The 13,807-nt window shown below is 40.5% G+C and overlaps 1 non-coding gene across 1 annotated transcript; it reads right to left on the reverse strand.

Moving 5' to 3' along the window:
* Positions 1 to 5,981: 5,981 nt before the first annotated feature.
* LOC112804388 (small nucleolar RNA R71) lies at positions 5,982 to 6,089 on the reverse strand. Its single transcript, XR_003202995.1, has one exon. It is a non-coding gene; the product is annotated as a small nucleolar RNA R71 (small nucleolar RNA).
* Positions 6,090 to 13,807: the final 7,718 nt, after the last annotated feature.

A 13,807-nucleotide genomic window follows, 5' to 3' on the forward strand; every position in this document is an offset into this window, starting at 1 on the left:
GGTTTGGCAATTTTTGAAAAATCCTTTATAAACCTCCTATAGAATCCTGCATGCCCCAGAAAGCTTCTGATTGCCTTAACATTGGCAGGTGGTGGTAATTTTTCAATTACCTCTACCTTAGCTTGATCCACCTCTATTCCCTTGTTCGAGATTTTGTGCCCAAGGACAATTCCTTCAGTCACCATAAAGTGACATTTTTCCCAGTTTAAAACCAGGTTAGTCTCTTGGCATCTCTTTAGAACAAGTGCTAAATGGTCAAGACAGGAGCTGAATGAGTCTCCAAATACTGAAAAGTCATCCATGAAGACTTCCAGAAATTTTTCCACCATATCAGAGAAAATTGAGAGCATGCACCTCTGAAAGGTTGCAGGTGCATTGCATAGGCCAAATGGCATCCTTCTGTACGCAAATACTCCAGATCGACATGTGAATGCCGTTTTCTCTTGATCTTTTGGATCTACTACAATTTTATTATAACCTGAATATCCATCCAGGAAGCAGTAGTATTCATGACCTGCTAGTCTTTCTAGCATCTGGTCTATGAATGGTAAAGGAAAATGATCCTTTCTGGTGGCTGTATTGAGCCTTCTATAATCAATACACATACGCCACCCTGTAACTGTTCTTGTAGGAACCAATTCATTTTTTTCATTATGAACCACCGTCATGCCTCCCTTCTTGGGGACGACTTGAACAGGGCTTACCCAGGGGCTGTCAGAAATAGGATAAATAATCCCAGCCTCTAGTAATTTAGTGACCTCCTTCTGCACCACTTCCTTCATGGCTGGGTTCAGCCGCCTTTGTGGTTGGACCACTGGCTTGGCGTCACCCTCCAATAGGATCTTGTGCATGCATCTGGCTGGGCTAATGCCCTTAAGATCACTGATGGACCACCCAAGAGCTGTCTTGTGTGTCCTTAGCACTTGAATTAGTGCGTCCTCTTCCTGTGGCTCTAAGGTAGAGCTTATGATTACAGGAAAGGTATCACCTTCTCCCAGAAATGCATATTTTAGGGATGGTGGTAATGGTTTGAGCTCGGGTTTGGGAGGTTTCTCCTCTTCCTGTGGGATTTTCAGAGGTTCTATTATTTTCTCTGATTCCTCCAGATCAGGCTAAACATCTTTAAAGATGTCTTCTAGTTCTGATTCGAGACTCTCAGCCATATTGACCTCTCTTACCAGAGAGTCAATAAGATCAACACTCATGCAGTCATTTGGGGTGTCTGGATGTTGCATGGCTTTGACAACATTCAACTTGAACTCATCCTCATTGACTCTCAAGGTTACTTCCCCTTTTTGAACGTCAATGAGGGTTCGGCCAGTTGCTAAGAAAGGTCTTCCTAGAATAAGAGTTGCACTCTTGTGTTCCTCCATTTCCAGCACCACAAAGTCAGTAGGAAAGGCAAATGGCCCAACCTTGACAATCATGTCTTCAATCACGCCTGATGGGTATTTAATGGAGCCATCAGCAAGTTGAAGACATATCCTGGTTGGTTTGATTTCTTCAGTCAAACCAAGCTTTCTGATAGTAGATGCAGGTATTAGGTTGATACTTGCCCCAAGATCACATAAAGCTTGCTTGGTGCAATTACCCTCTAATGTGCATGGTATCATAAAGCTCCCAGGATCTTTAAGCTTCTCAGGTAAGCTTTTTAGAATGACTGCGCTGCATTCTTCAGTGAGGTAGACTTTTTCAGTTTCCCTCCAATCCTTCTTATGACTTAAGATCTCTTTGATGAACTTAGCATAAGAAGGTATTTGCTCAAGTGCTTCTGCAAACGGAATCTTTATTTCAAGAGTCCTGAGATAGTCTGCAAAGCGAGCAAATTGCTTATCCTGTTCCGCTTGGCGGAGTTTTTGAGGATAAGGCATTTTGGCTTTATATTCCTCAACTTTAGTTGCTGCAGGCTAATTGCCTACAGAAGTGGGTTGGAAAGCCTTTTTAGAAAGGTTGTTATCAGCACTTGTATGTGACTGATCCCCCACTGGCGATTGAATGCCAGGGGTGGAAGCTAGAGTGGCGTTAGACACCACCTCCTTATTTGTTACTGGCGTCTGAACGTCAGAACTGTGCTCCCCTTGGGCGTTCAACGCCGGATTCATGCTTGTTTCTGGCGTTGAACGCCAGGAATGAGCATGGGCTGGGTGTTCAGCGCCAGCCTTATTCCTCTCTGGGCTCTGATTATCCTCAGAGGGATTTTGAGTAGCCATTTGTTCATTTCTTGGCTTCCTGCTGCTTTGAAGTGAGGTATTTAATGTTTTCCCACTTCTTAATTGAACTGCTTGGCATTCTTCTGCTATTTGCTTTGACAGTTACCTCTCTGTTTGCTTTAACGGTACTTCCATATTCCTGTTAGCCATTCTTGTTTCCTGTAGTATTTCCTTGAATTCGGCTAGCTGCTTGGTTAGAAAGTCTAATTGCTGATTGATTTCATTAGCCTGATCCACAGGACTGAGTTCAGCAGTTACTGTTTTAGCTTCTTCTTTCATGGAAGGTCCACTACTTAGGTACATATGCTGATTTCTGGCAACTGTATCAATAAGCTCTTGAGCTTCTTCAATTGTTTTTCTCATATGTATAGATCCACCAGCTGAGTGGTCTAGAGAAATCTGAGCTTTTTCTGTAAGCCCATAGTAGAAGATGTCTAATTGCACCCACTCTGAAAACATTTCAGCGGGGCATTTTCTTAGCATCTCTTTGTATCTCTCCCAGGCGTCATAAAGGGATTCGTTATCTCCTTGTTTGAAGCCTTGGATGCTTAGCCTTAGCTGTGTCATCCGTTTTGGAAGGAAATAGTGATTCAGGAATTTTTCTGACAGCTGTTTCCATGTTTTTATGCTGTTCTTAGGCTGGTTATTTAACCACCTCTTAGCTTGATCTTTTACAGCAAATGGAAACAATAATAGTCTGTAGACATCCTGATCTACTTCCTTATCATGCACTGTGTCAGCAATTTGTAAAAATTGTGCCAGAAACTCTGTAGGTTCTTCATGTGGAAGACCAAAATACTGGTAGTTTTGCTGTACCATGATAATGAGCTGAGGATTCAACTCAAAGCTACTAACTCTAATGGAGGGTATACAGATACTACTCCCATATGAAGCAGTAGTGGGGTTAGCATATGACCCCAGATTCCTCTTGGACTGTTCATTCCCACTTAGTTCCATGATGGAATAAAGGAGATGATATGTATGTTAATATTCTTTATTTTATATAAAAAATTATTTTATAAAATAAAATAAAAGCGAAATAAATAAAAGAAATTTTTTTTTTAATTTTGAATTTTATGATGAAAGAGAAAAACGCACAAAAGACACAAGACTTAAAATTTTTAGATCTAATGCTCCTTATTTTCGAAAATTTTTGGAGGGAAAATACCAAGGAACACCAAACTTAAGAATTTTAAGATCAAAACACAAGAAAGACTCAAGAACACCTTGAAGATTCACAAGAACACCAAGAACAAAAGAAAGAACACCAAACTTAAAATTTTTAGAAAACCAAGACAAATTTTCGAAATTTAAAGAAAAATTAACAAGGAAACACCAAACTTAGAGTTTGGCACAAGATTCAATCAAAGAAAAATTATTTTTGAAAAAGATTCCAAAGAAGATACCCAATTATCAAGAACAACTACTAATGCTCCAGCCAATTGGGCAGTAACTTCAGTGTTGATTTTAAAGATGTATTATATTTATAGATAAAAGTATAAATTTTTTGAAAGTTAATGTTTTGAAAAAGCACAAGAAAAACAAGAAAAGACACAAAACAAGAAAAACTCAAGATCAAACAAGAAAAATAAACAAGAACAACTTGAAGATCAATGAAGAAGAAAGAACACAAGTTTGAAAATTTAAAGAAAAATATAAAATATGCAATTAATACAAAACTTAGAACAAAACACTAAACTCACGAAAAAGATTAAAATTGGTAAAGAAAAATAATATTTTTGAAAGAAAATTTTAAAAAGAGTTTATCCTAACAGAATTTAATGACTCTATAACAACAAAAATAAACTATTCCTAATCTAAGAAATAAAATAAACCTTTAGTTGTTCAAACTCGAACAATCCCCGGCAACGGCGCCAAAAACTTGGTGCACGAAATTGCAATCACACTTTTTGCAATCCGCACAACTAACCAGCAAGTGAACTGGGTCGTCCAAGTAATACCTTACGTGAGTAAGGGTCGAATCCTACGGAGATTGTTGGATTGAAGCAAGCTATGTTTATTTTATTAATCTTAGTCAGGATACCAATAGGATTCTTTAACTTCGTTTAAAGTAAAAAGGGCATAAAATAAATGGTTGTTACTTTAATAATGGAGAATATGTTGGAGTTTTGGAGATGCTTTGTCCTCTGAATTTCAACTCTTCCTTGAAATCCTTTTCCCACATGCAAGGTTCCTTCCATGGCAAGCTCTATGTAGGGTGTCACCATTGTGACTGGCTACTTCCCATCCTCTCAGTGAAAATGGTCCAAATGCTCTGTCACAGCACGGCTAATCATCTGTCGGTTCTCAATCGGGTTGGAATAGAATCCATTGATTCTTTTGCGTCTGTCAATAACGCCCAGCCTTCAAAAGTTTGAAGCTCGTCACAGTCATTCAATCCCAGAATCCTACTCGGAATACCACAGACAAGGTTTAGACTTTCCGGATTCTCATGAATGCCGCCATCAATCCGGCTTATACCACGAAGATTCTAATTAAGGAATCTAAGAGATACTCATTCAATCTGATGTAGAATGGAGGTGGTTGTCAGGCACACGTTCATGGATTGAGGAAGGTGATGAGTGTCATGGATCATCACCTTCTCCATAATTAAGCGCGAATGAACATCTTAGATAAGAACAAGCGTGTTTGAATGGAAAACAAAAGTAATTGCATTAATTCATCGAGACGCTGCAGAGCTCCTCACCCCCAACAATGGAGTTTAGAGACTCATGCTGCCAAAGAGTGTATAATTTAGATCTGAAAATGTCATGAGGTACAAGATAAGTCTCTAAAAGTTGTTTAAATAGTAAACTAGTAACCTAGGTTTACAGAATATGAGTGAACTAAGATAATTGGTGCAGAAATCCACTTTTGGGGCCCACTTGGTGTGTGCTGGGGCTGAGACTAAAGCTATCCACGAGCTGAGGCTTTTCTTGGAGTTGAACTCCAAGTTATAACGTGTTTTAGGCGTTCAACTCCGGATCATGACGTGTTTCTGGCGTTTAACTCCAGACAGCAGCATGTACTTGGCGTTCAACGCCAAGTTACGTCGTCTATCTTCGCGCAAAGTATGGACTATTATATATTGCTGGAAACCCCTGGATGTCTTCTTTCCAACGCCGTTGAGAGCGCACCAATTGGACTTCTGTAGCTCCAAAAAATCTATTTCGAGTGCAGGGAGGTCAGGATCCAACAGCATCAGCAGTCCTTTTTCAGCCCAACTCAGATTTTTGCTCAGCTCCCTCAATTTCAGCCAAAAATTACCTGAAATCACAAAAAAACACACAAACTCATAGTAAAGTCCAGAAATATGATTTTTGCCCAAAAACTAATAATATTCTACTAAAAACTAATTAAAACATACTAAAATCTACATGAAATTACCCCCAAAAAGCGTATAAAATATCCGCTCATCACTATACTGCACCAACTTCCAACTTCTATGGAAGAAGCATCTCAATTCCTGCCATTGGAGCAAACAACTTTGAGCTTAAGCCTCAATTAGTTTCTCTAATGCAGCAGAATTGCAAGTTTCATGGACTTCCATCGGAAGATCCTCATCAGTTCTTAGCTGAATTCTTGCATATCTGTGATACTGTCATGACCAATGGGGTTGATCTCGAGGTCTACAGACTTATGCTTTTCCCTTTTGCTATAAGAGACAGTGCTAGGATATGGTTGGACTCACAACCTAGAGAAAGCCTGAACTCTTGGGACAAGTTGGTCAACACTTTCTTGACCAAATTCTTTTCACCTCAAAAGCTTAGCAAGCTTAGAGTGGACGTCCATACCTTCAGACAGAAGGAAGGTGAATCTCTCTATGAAGCTTGGGAAAGATACAAGCAATTAACCAAAAGGTGTCCTTCTGACATGCTTCCAGAATGGAGCATCATATGTATATTCTATGATGGTCTATCTGAATTGTCCAAGATGTCATTGGACCATTCTGCTGGTGGATCTCTTCATTTGAAAACCCCTATAGAAGCCCAGGAGCTCATTGAGATGGTTGCAAATAACCAGTTCATGTACACGTCTGAAAGAAATCCTGTGAATAATGGGATGACTCAAAAGAAAGGAGTTCCTGAGATTGATACTCTGAATACCATACTGGCTTAGAACAAAATATTGACTCAGCAAGTCAATATGATTTCTCAGAATCTAATTGGATTGCAAGCTGCATCTGGCAGTGCTAAAGAAGCCTCCTCTGAAGGAGAAGCTTATGACCATGAGAATCCTGCAACGGAAGAGGTGAATTACATGGGAGAATCCTATGAAAACACCTATAATCCTTCATGGTGGAATCATCCAAATTTCTAATGGAAGGATCAATAGAAGCCTCAACAAGGCTTCAACAACAATAATGACGGGAGAAATAAGTTTGGCAATAGCCAACCTTTTCCATCATCTTCTCAGCAACAGACAGAGAATTCTGAGCAGAGCTTCTCTGGATTAGCAAATTGGTGGATGAAATTGTGATCCTCTTTGTATTTGCATGAGATTTATTTAATGGCTATTGACTATATGTGGACACAACTCCGTTCAACTTAACCAGCAAGTGTACTGGGTCATCCAAGTAATACCTTACGTGAGTAAGGGTCGATCCCGCAGAGATTGTTGGTATGAAGCAAGCTATGGTCACCTTGTAAATCTCAGTTAGGCAGATTAAATGGTTTATGATAAGTTCGAAAATAAATAATAAACAGAAAATAAAATAGTAAATAGTTACTCATATAATTCCATGGTGGGAATTTCAGATAGGCATATGGAGATGCTGTGCTCCTCTTGAATTTCTACTTTCTTATTACATTCATCCAATCCTTCTTACTCCTTTCCATGGCAAGCTGTATGTAGGGCATCACCGTTGTCAATGGCTACATCCCATCCTCTCAGTGAAAATGGTCCTATGCTCTGTCACAGCACGGCTAATCATCTGTCGGTTCTCAATTAGGTTTGAATAGAATCCCTTGATTCTTTTGCGTCTGTCACTAACGCCCAGCCTTCAGGAGTTTGAAGCTCGTCACAGTCATTCAATCCCAGAATCCTACTCGGAATACCACAGACAAGGTTAGACTTTCCGGATTCCCGGAATCCTACTCGGAATACCACAGACAAGGTTAGACTTTCGGATTCCCATGAATGCTGCCATCTATCTAGCTTATACCACGAAGATTCTGTTGGGGAATCTAAGAGATATGCGCCTGGCCTAAGGTAGAACGGAAGTGGTTGTCAGTCACGCGCGTTCATAGGCGAGAATGATGATGAGTGTCACAGATCATCACATTCATCAAGTTGAGGTGCAACGTATATCTTGGAATAAGAATAAGGAGAATTAAATAGAAAATAGTAGTACTTGCACTGAAACTTGAGGTACAGCAGAGCTCCACACCCTTAATCTATGGTGTGTAGAAACTCCACCGTTGAAAATACATAAGTGAAAGGTTCAGGCATGGCCGAGAGGCCAGCCCCCATGATCTGAGAACTAATTGTCCCCAGATGAAACGTGGTCCCTAAAAAGACTCCTAATACACTAGTAAAAAGTCTTATTTTTACTAAACTAGCTACTAGGGTTTACATGAGTAAGTAATTGATGCATAAATCCACTTCTGGGGCCCACTTGGTGTGTGTTTGGGCTGAGCTTGATCTATCCACGAGCTGAGGCTTTTATTGGAGTTGAACGCCGAGTTATAGCGTGTTTCTGGCGTTCAACTCCGGGTTGTGACGTGTTTCTGGCGTTTGACTCCAGACAGCAGCATGTACTTGGCGTTGAGTGCCACTTTACGTCGTCAATTCCTGAATAAAGTATGGACTATTATATATTTCTGGAAAACTCTGGATGTCTACGTTCCAACGCCGTTGAGAGAGCGCCATTTGGAGTTCTATAGCTCCAGAAAATCTATTTTGAGTGCAGGGAGGTCAGATTCCAACAGCATCAGCAGTCTTTTTGTCAGCTTCTTTCAGAGTTTTGCTCAAGTCCCTCAATTTCAGCCAGAAATTACCTGAAATTACAGAAAAACACACAAACTCATAGTAAATTCCAGAAATGTGAATTTAACATAAAAACTAATGAAAACATCCCTAAAAGTAGCTTGAACTTACTAAAAACTACCTAAAAACAATGCCAAAAAGCGTATAAATTATCCGCTCATCACAACACCAAACATAAATTGTTGCTTGTCCCCAAGCAACTGAAAATCAAATAGGATAAAAAGAAGAGAATATACTATAAATTCCAAAATATCAATGAATATTAATTCTAATTAGATGAGCGGGACTTGTAGCTTTTTGCTTCTGAACCGTTTTGGCAGCTCACTTTTTCCTTTGAAGTTTAGAATGATTGGCATCTCTAGGAACTTAGAATTTTAGATAGTGTTATTGATTCTCCTAGTTAAGTATGTTGATTCTTGAATACAGCTACTTTTATGAGTCTTGGCCGTGGCCCTAAGCACTTTGTTTTCCAGTATTACCACCGAATACATAAATGCCACAGACACATGACTGGGTGAACCTTTTTAGATTGTGACTCAGCTTTGCTAGAGTCCCCAGTTAGAGGTGTCCAGAGCTCTTAAGCACACTCTTTTGCTTTGGATCACGACTTTAACCACTCAGTCTCAAGCTTTTCACTTGGACCTGCATGACACAAGCACATGGTTAGGGACAGCTTGATTTAGCCGCTTAGGCCTGGATTTTATTTCCTTGGGCCCTCCTATCCATTGATGCTCAAAGCCTTGGATCCTTTTTACCCTCGCCTTTTGGTTTTAAGGGATATTGGCTTTTTCTGCTTGCTTTTTCTTTTTCTTTCTATTTTTTTCGCCATTTTTTCGCAAGCTTTTTACTTTTCACTGCTTTTTCTTGCTTCAAGAATCAATTTTCATGATTTTTCAGATTGTTAATAACATTTCTCTTTGTTCATCATTCTTTCAAGAGCCAACAGTTTTAACATTCATAAACAACAAGATCAAAAATATGCACTGTTCAAGCATTCATTCAGAAAACAAAAAGTATTGTCACCACATCAATATAATTGAACTAAATTCAAGGATAAATTCGAAATTCATGTACTTCTTGTTCTTTTGATTAAAAACATTTTTCATTTAAGAGAGGTGAAGGATTAATGGAATTATTCATAACTTTAAGACATAGTTACTAAACACTAATGATCATGAAGTAGAGACACAAAACATAAATGAACACAATATAAAAACCGAAAAGCAGAAAGAAATAAGAACAAGGAATGAATCCACCTTAGTGGCGTCTTCTTCTTGAAGGACCAACAATGTCCTTAAGCACTTCTATGTCCCTTCCTTGCCTTTGTTGCTCCTCCCTCATTACTCTTTGATCTTCTCTTATTTCATAGAGAATGATGGAGTGCTTATGATGTTCCACCCTTAATTGTTCCGCATTGTAGCTCAAATCTTCTAAGGAAGTGTTGAGTTGTTCCCAATAGTTGTTGGGAGGAAAGTGCATCCCTTGAGGCATCTCAGGGATTTCTTGATGATGAGCTTCCTCATGCATCTCTTGAGATCCGTGGAGGGTCTCTCTTGCTTGCTCCATCCTCTTCTTGGTGATGGGCTTATCCTCCTCAATGGAGATGTCTCCTTCTATGATAACTCCAGCTGAGTAACATAGATGGAAAATAAGGTGAGGAAAAGCTAGCCTTGCCATGGTGGAGGGCTTTTCGGCTAATTTGTAGATTTCATTGGAGATGACTTCATGAACTTCTACTTCCTCTCCAATCATGATGCTATGAATCATGATGGCCCGATCCACAGTAACTTCAGATCGGTTGCTAGTGGGAATGATGGAGCGTTGAATGAACTCCAACCATCCCATAGCCACAGGCTTGAGGTCCAGTCTTCTTAGTTGAACTGGCTTGCCTTCGGAGTCTCTTTTCCATTGAGCTCCTTCCACACATATGTCCATTAGGACTTGGTCCAACCTTTGATTAAAGTTGACCCTTCTAGTGTAGGGGCGTACATCTCCTTGCATCATGGGCAAGTGGAACGCCAACCTCACATTCTCCGGACTAAAATCTAAGTATTTTCCCCGAACCATTGTGAGATAATTCTTTGGACTCGGGTTCATACTTTGATCATGGTTCCTAGTGATCCATGCATTGGCATAGAACTCTTGAACCATTAAGATTCTAACTTGTTGCATGGGGTTGGTTAGGACTTCCCAACCTCTCCTTCGGATCTCATGTCGGATCTCTGGATACTCATTTTTCTTGAGCTTGAAAGGGACCTCAGGGATCACCTTCTTCTTTGCCACAACATCATAGAAGTGGTCTTGATGGCTTTTGGAGATGAATCTTTTCATCTCCCATGACTCGGAGGTGGAAGCTTTTATCTTCCCTTTTCCTTTTCTAGAGGATTCTCCAGCCTTAGGTGCCATTGATGGAAATGGAAAAACAAAAAGCTTATGCTTTTACCACACTAAACTTAAAATATTGCTCGCCCTCGAGCAAGAGAAGAAAGAAGAGAAGAAGAAGAAGAAGAAAATATGGATGAGAGTGGGATGGTGTTTCGGCCAAGGTGTACAAGAGGGGGTTTGGGTTGTGTGAAAATGAAGTAGAATGGAAGGGTATATATAGGGAAAGGGGAGAGGGTAGGTTCGGCCATGTAGGGTGGGTTTGGGTGGGAAAGTGTTTTTGAATTTTGAAGGTAGGTGGGGTTTATGGGGAAGAGTGGATGGATGTGAGTGGTGAAGGGGGTAATTGGGAAGAGAGATTGAAGTTGTTGGGAAGTGTGACATGGGGAAGAGTGTTATAGGATTAGGAGGTAAGGTGGGAATATGTTAGGTGGGGATCCTGTGGGGTCCACAGATCCTGAGATGATCTTGTGGGGTCCACAGATCCTAAGATGATCTTGTGGGGTCCACAGATCCTGAGGTGATCCTGTGGGGTCCATAGATCCTGAGGTGTCAAGGAATTACATCCCTGCACCAAATAGGCATGCAAAATGCCTTTGCATACCATTCTGGCATTTAAACGCCGAGGTGATGCACGTTCTGGGCGTTCAACGCCCATGTGTAGCATGTTTCTGGCGCTGAACGCCAGTTCCATGCTTGTTACTGGCGTTCAGCGCCAGCTTTTCTCAAGGCATATTCCTGGCGTTCAAACGCCAAAATGTTGCTTGTTTCTGGGGTTCAACGCCAAATTCATGCTCTGTTCTGGCGTTGAACGCCAGACAGATGCTCCTTACTGGCGTTGAACGCCAGTCTGTCCTTCCTCCAGGGTGTGATTTTTCTTCTGCTGTTTTTGATTCTATTTTTAATTTTTATATTTTTTTTCGTGACTCCACATTATCATCTACCTAATAAAACACAAAATAACAATAAAATAAAATAAAAATTAGATAAATAAAATTGGGTTGCCTCCCAACAAGCGCTCTTTTAATGTCATTAGCTTGACAGTGGGCTCTCATGGAGCCTCACAGGTGATCAGGTCAATGTTGTATAGTCCCAACACCAAACTTAGAGTTTGGATATGGGGTCTTAACACCAAACTTAGTGTTTGGTTGTGGCCTCCCAACACCAAACTTAGAGTTTGACTGTGGGGGCTCTTCTTGACTCTGAACTGAGAGAAGCTCTTTGTGCTCACTCTCTTTTATCACAGAGGGATGGCCATGTGCCTTAAACACCAGGTAGTCCCCATTCAATTGAAGGACTAATTTACCTCTGTTGACATCTATCACAGCTCCTGTTGTAGCTAGTAAAGGTCTTCCAAGGATGATGCATTCATCCTCTTCCTTCCCAGTGTCTAATATTATGAAATCAGTAGGGATATAAAGGCCTTTAACCTTTACTAACACGTCCTCTACTACTCCATAAGCTTGTCTTAATGACTTGTCTACCAATTGTAACGAGAACAAGGCAGGTTATACCTCAATGATCCCCAGCTTCTCCATTACAGAGAGTGGCATAAGATTTATCCCTGACCCTAGATCACATAGAGCTTTTTCAAAGGTCATGGTGCCTATGGTACAAGGTATTAAGAACTTGCCAGGATCTTGTCTCTTTTGAGGTAAAATTTTATGAATCCAGGTGTCTAGTTCACCAATGAGCAAGGGAGGTTCACCTTCCAAAGTCTCATTACCAAACAACTTGGCATTCAGCTTCATGATAGCTCCTAAATATTGAGCAACTTGCTCTCCAGTCACATCTTCATCCTCTTCAGAGGAAGAATAGTCTTCAGAGCTCATGAATGGCAGAAGGAGATTTAATGGAATCTCTATTGTCTCTATATGAGCCTCAGATTCCTTTGGATCCTTAATAGGAAACTCCTTCTTGCTTGAGAGACATCCCAGGAGGTCTTCCTTACTAGGATTTTCGTCTTTCTCCTCCCTTGTGCATTCGGCCATATTGATCACATCAATGGCCTTGCACTCTCCATTTTGGATTCTCTTTTGTATTGCTTGGGAGAATACTGGGAGGAGTTTCAATGACTTTCTTACTCAGCTGGCCCACTTGTGCCTCCAGATTTCTGATGGAGGATCTTGTTTCACTCATGAAACTGAAAGTGGCTTTTGACAGATCAGAAACTAGATTGGCTAAATTAGAAGTGTTTTGTTTAGAATTCTCTGTCTGTTGCTGAGAAGATGATGGAAAAGGCTTGCTATTGCTCAGCCTATTGCGTCCACCATTGTTAAAGCCTTGTTGAGGCTTTTGTTGATCCTTCCATGAGAAATTTGGATGATTTCTCCATGATGAATTATAGGTGTTTCCATAAGGTTCACCCATGTAATTAACCTCTGCCATTGCAGGGTTCTCAGGATCATAAGCTTCTTCAGAAGCTGCCTCTTTAGTACTGTTGGATGCATTTTGCCATCCATTCAGACTTTGAGAGATCATGTTGACTTGCTGAGTCAACACTTTGTTCGGAGCCAATATGGTATTCAGAGCATCAATTTCAAGAACGCCCTTCCTCTGAGGTGTCCCATTATTCACGGAATTTCTCTCAGAAGTGTACATGAATTGGTTATTTACAACCATGTCAATGAGTTCTTGAGCTTCTGCAGGTGTTTTCTTTAGGTGGATGGATCCACCTGCAGAATGGTCCAATGACATTTTCAAAAACTCAGATAGACCATAATAGAATATATCTAATATGGTCCATTCTGAAAACATGTCAGATGGACACCTTTTGGTCAACTGCTTGTATCTTTTCCAAGCTTCATAGAGGGATTCACCATCTTTTTGTTTGAAGGTCTGAACATCCACTCTAAGCTTGCTCAGCTTTTGAGGAGGAAAGAATTTATCCAAGAAGGCCGTGACCAGCTTCTCCCAGGAGTCCAGGCTATCCTTAGGTTGTGAATCCAACCATATTCTAGCTCTGTCTCTTACAGCAAAAGGGAAAAGTATGAGCCTGTAGACTTCAGGATCTACTCTATTCGTCTTAACAGTCTCACAGATCTGCAAGAACTCAGTTAAAAACTGATAAGGATCTTCAGATGGAAGTCCATAGAACTTGCAGTTTTGTTGCATTAAGGCAACTAGCTGAGGTTTCAGCTCAAAATTATTGGCTCCAATGGCAGGAATGGAGATGCTTCTTCCATCAAATTTGGACGTTGGTTTTGTGAAGTCACCAAGCATTCTCC

Source organism: Arachis hypogaea, chromosome 5 (genome assembly GCF_003086295.3).
Source record: "Arachis hypogaea cultivar Tifrunner chromosome 5, arahy.Tifrunner.gnm2.J5K5, whole genome shotgun sequence".
Classification (NCBI taxonomy): domain Eukaryota; kingdom Viridiplantae; phylum Streptophyta; class Magnoliopsida; order Fabales; family Fabaceae; genus Arachis; species Arachis hypogaea.